This window comes from Chiloscyllium plagiosum, unplaced genomic scaffold (genome assembly GCF_004010195.1).
Source record: "Chiloscyllium plagiosum isolate BGI_BamShark_2017 unplaced genomic scaffold, ASM401019v2 scaf_5818, whole genome shotgun sequence".
Taxonomy (NCBI): Eukaryota; Metazoa; Chordata; class Chondrichthyes; order Orectolobiformes; family Hemiscylliidae; genus Chiloscyllium; species Chiloscyllium plagiosum.
The window spans coordinates 1-7,265 of record NW_025202797.1 but is presented as its reverse complement, the minus strand read 5'-3'; the positions used below and the strand labels follow the sequence as shown (position 1 = coordinate 7,265).

At 43.5% G+C, this 7,265-nt stretch overlaps 1 long non-coding RNA gene across 1 annotated transcript; it reads left to right on the top strand.

Annotated features, from left to right (window-relative positions):
- The first annotated feature begins 1,993 nt into the window (after nt 1–1,993).
- LOC122546242 lies at nt 1,994–7,236 on the top strand. The gene is made up of 3 exons (XR_006310697.1): nt 1,994–2,079; nt 3,414–3,700; nt 6,970–7,236. It is a non-coding gene; the product is annotated as an uncharacterized LOC122546242 (long non-coding RNA).
- Nucleotides 7,237–7,265: the final 29 nt, after the last annotated feature.

Here is a 7,265-nt window from a genome sequence, read left to right as displayed (position 1 = left end):
TGTATGGAATGAGCTGCCAGAGGATGTAGTGGAGGCTGGTACAATTGTAATATTTAAGAGGCATTTGGATGGGTATATGAATAGGAAGGGTTTGGAGGGATATGGGCCGGGTGATGGCAGGTGGGACTAGATTGGGTTGGGATATCTGGTCGGCATGGACGGGTTGGACTGAAGGGTCTGTTTCCATGCTGTACATCTCCATGACTCTATAACTCCACAAAAACATTCAGGCTAGGATCAGGTTGAGTCCATCTGGTCCCTCAGAAAACTGCTCCCCTATTCCATACGATCGTAGTTGATCCCATCTCAGCCTCAAATCCACCTAGCTGCTCACACTTTCTTTGACCCATCACACGTTCTGTCTGTCTCCTCCTTCAATTTATGCAGTGTGCTGGGTGGTGGTGGCGGGTTCCCACAGATGTACAACCCCCTCCTCATTTGAGAGATTTCATTCCTCCTTATCTCCGTTTTCAGTCTGCCCAGCCCCTTATCCTAAAACAATAACCTCTCATTCTGGATTGTCCCAAATGAGCAAACATCCTTTCTCCATCTCCTTTGTCAATCCCCACTTTAGCATCTTATAACCCTCAGTTAGTTCTCCTATCTTCCAAAATCCAGAGAAACAGCTCAATCGCTCATCTAAGATACCCTTCATCTCTGAAAATGATTGAGTGAATCTCTTCAGAACTACTTCCAGTATAACTGCATCTGTCCTCAAGAGATCAAAATTGTACAAGACTAACCTTTCATCTTGGCAATCAATTCAGCGAATCTCCTCTGAACTCCCTCCAATTCAACTACATCCCTCCTCAAGTAAGGGGACCAAAACTGTCTGCAGTAGTCTGGATGTGGAAACCCCAATACCTTATCTAGTTGCAGTAACACTTCTCTACTTTCATACTCCATTCCTTTAGCAATAAATGCTTTCCTTATGACCCACTGCAGCTGTATACTACTTTGAGATTCATGCACAAGGACACACTGATCCCTTTGCACCAACACAATTTGAACTTTCTCTCCCATTCAGATGACAACTTGCCTTTTTCAGTTCTTCCAACTACAATGGATAGCCTCACCACTGATGAGACTGACCAACGCTCAGTTCAGTGCCTAACGGAAATTGATAGTGTGTCCTCGATTTGAACTATTGTACTTTAGATTTGCAGTCAGACACAATGGTCCATTTGATCCAAATTGTCTAACAAATGTAAAATTGCTGGGTTTGCACCCCAGAGTGATTTTCAGGCTATTTGGACAGTGTTTGAATGCTGTTCGAAGTTGCTAATTTACCTGTGCCACTGAGAACTGTTGGAAGAATCAGCTGGAGAAAATAAGAGAGAAAGAACATGGGAAAGTTTTACTGTAAATATTCAGCTTCACCTGCTTGCAAATGAATCTGGATTCTTTGACTGATGCGCAAGCAACAAGTATTCCAAAGTTAACCTTTAGTTTATATCTATGCTGTCCATTCCTCAGAACACAGCACATTACTCTTTATGTTTCTCCAAGTAATTTCATCTGCCACTTGTTCAGCCTGTCGACATCCTCACAAAGCACATTCCCACATAGTGTTTGATTATTTGTTTTTAAATTCACTTGTGGGTTGTGGAAATCACTGGCTGGGCCGAGAATTTATTATCCATCCCTCGTTAGCCCCTTGAGAAGTAAGTAGTGAGCTGTCTTATTGAATCACTGCAGTCCCTGTGCTGTAGGTAGACCCACAATACCATTAGAGAGGGAACTTCAGGATGTTGACCCAGCAATACTTAATGAACAGCTAATATATTTCCATGTTGGGATAATGAATGGCTCAGGGAGAAACTTGCAGGAGGTGGTATTCTCATGTATCTGCTGTCCTTGCCCTTCTAGATGGAACTAGTTGTGGGTTTGGAAGGTGCTGCCTGAGGACCTTTGGTGAATTTCTGCAGTGAATCTCATAGATGATACACACTGCTGCTACTGAGCACGGGTAGTGGAGCGTGTGGATGTCTGTGGATACAGTGCCAATCAAACATGCGTTGTGTTGTCTCTGGATGGTGTTCGTCTTCTCAAATGTTGTCTACAAGGTGCACTACAGAAGTGAGTGAGTGTGCATGTGCGCGTGTGAAATGTGTGCGTCTCTCTCTCTCTCATACACATGCACACCTTCATACTCTCACTCGAACACATTCTCACTCATACTCTTTCATACACACACCCTCATACACTCTATGTGAGCAACATTAGTTTGAAACCCACGTTGAATCCCGACTGGAGAACGATCACCAGCATTACCTGCCAGAGTGTCTCACCCACCTTGTTTCCTGGTCCAGAGTTTAATGTGAAGCTATGTGACAAGAGAAAGGATCAGAAGCATTGGGACAATGAGTGCTGCCATCTCAGCGCTGTGTTCCTGTGCTGGATTCAGAGAGCGATTTCCTATCAATAACATCATTGCTTCAGCAAACACCAATCTTAGTGTTTCCTGTTCCCTGTTGCCCTGACCCTTTGCTAACACCCGTCCATTTGGAAGGATAACCTTGTGTCTGTGAAATTCGGTCCAAACCCTCACCATCGCAATGGAATCACTGTTTCTGTGCAGCCTGTCTCATTAACAACAACCCATCAATCCAACCCAGACTCTTCAATGCTAAACTCAAAAGATCACTCTGCACCCACTCTCTCTAAATTGTCAGCTAGAAATTATTGACCCTCATTCTCACGGCCTATATATAATCGAGGCAAAACCTCCCTTTGTCCTCCACCTGCCAGCGGCAACTGTGCCATTCGTAGCGAAACAATTTGGCCCCTCCAGCCTGCTCCGCCCATTCAATGGAGTCATGGCTGATCACTTAACTTGGTCCTGTGTCTCCCCGCGCTCTCCCTTTCGCCCCTAAGAAATCTATTCAACTCCTTCCTGAACAACATTCAGTGTTCTGGTCCTGACTGCTTTCTGTGGCAGAGAATTCCACATTCTCCCCACTCTCTGTGTAAAGACATTTCTCCCCATCTCAATCTTGCACCATCTCCTTTGGGCTATGACCTCCTGGTTCTGGACTCTCCGCCCGGTCACCAGGAACACCCTCCCTGTGTTTACTCTGTCTCATCTTTGTTCAAATTCATAGGTTTCTATGAGACTCCCCCTTAATTCTTCTAAACTCCAATGAATATCATTCTAGCTGATCCGATCTCTCTCCATCTGTCAGTCCTGCCATCCCAGGAATCACTCTGGGAAACCTTTGCTGCACTCCCTCCATAGGCACAATATCCTTCCTCAGGTAAGGAGACTCCAAACTGCACATACAGTTCTCCAGAGTGTGGTGTCACCCTGTCCAATTGTAGCAAGCCACTCCTGCCCCTGGACTTGAATCCTCACACGATGAAGGTCTCCCTTATCTGAGAAAGGATGTTACTCTCTCTCTCTCTCTCCGCAGATGCCACCAGACCTGCTGAGTTTCTGAAGCAATTTTTTTCCGAGTGTTCATGTCAAGTGTTCAGTCGGACCCCAGTGAAGAATGGAAGAATGGATGAAGAATGAATTACCTGGCACTGAGGTCAATGGAATTACTGGTCACATTAAATATCATTCCGACCCCTGTTGATCGCGACGCCTTGGTGCTGGGACTGGAAGGATTCAATAACCAGCTCTGTCCTTCTGAGCTAGAGTTGGAATTCCTGCTGGCATTGTTTAAGGGCAGGCAGGAACAAAGCAGTGATTGAGGTAAGACTGATAAATTAAACTGCATTTGTTTCAATGCAAGAAGCCTAACAGGTAAGGCAGATGAACTCCAGGAATTTTAGGGACATGGGACTTGCATATCATAGCAATTACAAAGATGTGGTTCAGAGATGCACAGGACTGGAAGCTTAATATTCCAGGATACAAATGGTATAGGAGGGATAGAAAGTGGGGCAAGAGAGAAAGGGGGTTTGGCGTTTTTGAGAAGGAATAACACTACAGCAGTACTGAGTAAGGACATTCCTGGGAAGACATTTAGGAAAGTTACATCAAAATAAATTAGTTGGGTGGAAATGAGAAATAAGAAAGAGATGATCACCTAATTGGGATTGTACTATCAATCCCCCAGTCGTCAGTGAGAAATTGAAGTTGTAAGGAGATCACACTTAACTGTAAAAATAATAAGGTGGTATTGGTTGGTGATTTTAACTTTCCAAACATAGACTGGGATTCCCATCATGCTAAGGGTTTAGATGGAGACAAATTTACTAATTGAGTGCAAGAAAATTTTCTGATTCTAGTAGGTGGACGTACCTACTAGAGAAGGTGCAAGATTTGACCTACTCTTGGGAAATAAGGCAGGGCAAGTGACTGAAATGTCAGTGGGGGAGAACTTAGGGCCCAGTGACCGGGGATGGCTGAGTGGTTAGCGCTGCTGCCTCACAGCACCAAGTACCCGGTTCTGAATCCAGCCTCAGGTGTCTGTGTGGAGTTTGCATGTTCTCCCTATTTCTGCATTGGTTTCCTCCCACATTCAAAGATATGCAGATTAGGTGAAGTGGCCATGCTAAATTGCCCGTCGTGTTCAGGGATGTGTACGTTCAGTGCATTAGTCAGGGAAATGTAGAGTAATAGGTCAGGGGAATGGGTCTGTTTGGATACTCTTTGGAGGGTTGGTGTAGACCTAGAACTCTATTTGCATCATTGATAGTTGCCAGTGAGGTTCTGGAAGACTGGAGGTTGGCTAATGTGGTGCCACTGTTTGAGAACGGTGGTAAGGAAAAGCCAAGGAAGTAAAGAGCAGTGAGCCTGACATCAGTGGTGGACAAGTAGTTGGAAGGAATCCTGAGGGACAGGATTTATATTTATTTGGAAAGGGAATGACTGATCCGGGGTAGTCAACATGGCTTTGTGCGTGGGAAGTCATGTCTTACTAAATTGATTGAGTTAAAAATCACACAACACCAGGTTATAGTCCAACAGGTTTATTTGGACCATGCTCACAGAATTTATAGCCAAAGGAATCCGGTGTCAGAGAGATATGGTACAATAAACATTTTTAGAATAAATTCCATCTTTCATAATGGAATATGCTGGTTTCTGGTTTTGTTAATTAAATTCCAGAAATTCTTTTAAATTACATTCTCAAGGTAGCTCAGCTTTTCAAACAACAGGTGTTTGCTTGTGTCCCAATGCTATGTCAGACTGACAAACGCTGTCTATAGTTTTGCAGCGTTTTACATAGCTTCATACAGTTTTTGAGCAAAATAAAATGTAATTCTTCAAAAAACATATTCTCCTGGTTTTGTAACTTTGTGCACACCAGTCCAACACTGGCATCTCCGATTCATAACTTGATTGAGTTTTTTTGGAAGAAGTAACAAAGAGGATTTATGAGAGAAGAGTGATGGACCGCAGTAAGGTGTTCGACAAGTTTCTTTGTGGTGGGCTAGTTAGCAAGGATAGATCACACGGAAAAGAGGGAGATGTAGCCATTTGAACACAGAACTGGCTTGATGGTAGATGATAGAAGGTCATGGTGGAGGGTTGCTTTTCAGAATGGAGGCCTGTGACCAGTGGTGTGCTGGGTTCTCTGCTTTTCATTGTTTATATAAATGATTTGGATATGAACATAGGATATATGGTTAGTAACTTTGCAGATGATACCAAAATTGGAGGTGTAGTGGACAGCGAAGAAGGTTATCTCGGAGTACAAGGGGATCTTGACCAGATGGGTGAATGGGCCGAGGAGTGGCAGATGGAATTTAATTTAGATAAATAAAGGTGCTGCATTTTGGAAAGGTAAATCAGGATAGGTCTTATACACTTAGTGGTAAGGTCCTGGGGAGTATTTCTGAACAATGGGACCATGGAGTGCAGGTTCGTATTTCCTTGCAAGTCTTGCTGCAGGTAGACAGAATAGTGAAGAAGGAGTTTGGTATGCTTTAATTTTTGGTCAAAGCATTGACTGTAGGAGAAAGTGAGGACTGCAGATGCTGGAGATCAGATTCTAAAACTGGGACACTGGAAAATCACAGCAAGTCAGACCATTTGAGGCGCAGGAGAGTTGATGTGATGGGCATGAGCCCTTCATCAGGAATGTCATTCCTGATGAAGGGCTTATGCTTGAAATATCGACTCTCCTGATCTTCTGTTGCTACCTAACCTGCTGCGCTTTTCCAATGCCACACATTGAACATAGGAGTTCAGAGATCATGTTGAAGACATTGGTTTGGCCACTTTTGGAATATTGATTGCAATTCTGGTGTCCCCACTCAGGAAGGCTGTGTAGCTTGAAAGGTTTCAGAAAAGATTGACAAAGATGTTGCCATGGTTGAAGGGTTTGAGCTGTAGGGAGAGGCTGGAGCTGTTTTCAGTTGAGCGTCGGAAGAGCAGGGGTGACCTTAGAGGTTTTCTTTTAAATCATGAGGGGCGTGGAAACGGTAAATAAACATGGTCTTCTCCCTGGGATAGGGGAGTCCAGAACTAGAAGGCAGGGGTTTAAGCTGAGCAGAAAAAGATTTAAAAAGCATCTAAGGGACAATTTTTTTCACATAGATGATTGTGTATTTCTGGAATAAGTCACCAGAGGAAGTGGTGGAGGCTGGTATAATTACATTTAAAAGGCATGTAAATTGGTATATGATAGGAAGGGTTTAGAGGGATATGGGCCGAGTGCTAGCAAATTAGATTAGATTAATTTAGGATATCTTGTCAATATGGACAAGTTGGACAGAAGAGTCTGTTTCTGTACTGCACTATCTCTATGAATATGACCTAGAAGCCAGTCAGTGAGCTATTTCAGTTTTGTATATTTGTGTCTCTCAGATATCAAGCTTGCAAAGTAAAGCAGACATTGCTGAAATGTTACATTGTCTCAGGTCTTTTCTGTAAACAAGTTCTGGGATTTATCTTCTGTATCCCTTCCCTACCTCTGGGAGAAGAATTCACAGTTTTTTACAATACAGGAATGTATGAATGGAAAAGGTTTTTGTTATATTTGCACCTGTCCTTTCTCTCTCTTTCTCTAGGATCACGTGAAGATGTTAAACCACAGCTTTGGACAGAAGACCTCCCGCCTTCTAAGCCACTAAGGGTTAGGAATGTGTTCACAGAATTTGGAATCAATCGTGCTCTAGAGTGAGAAAGAAACCAGAAACCATTTCTCTGACATGAAGTGCCCGTGTTAAATTGGTCGATTCTTTTCTTCAGTTGACGATGACAAATGAAGACAAGTCATGCCTGCTACCAGAAAAACTTCTATTCTTCACCAGCAAGGGCAGCAGAGTTCTGTGACTAGCGCCTCCGAATGTTCTGGTAGACAGAT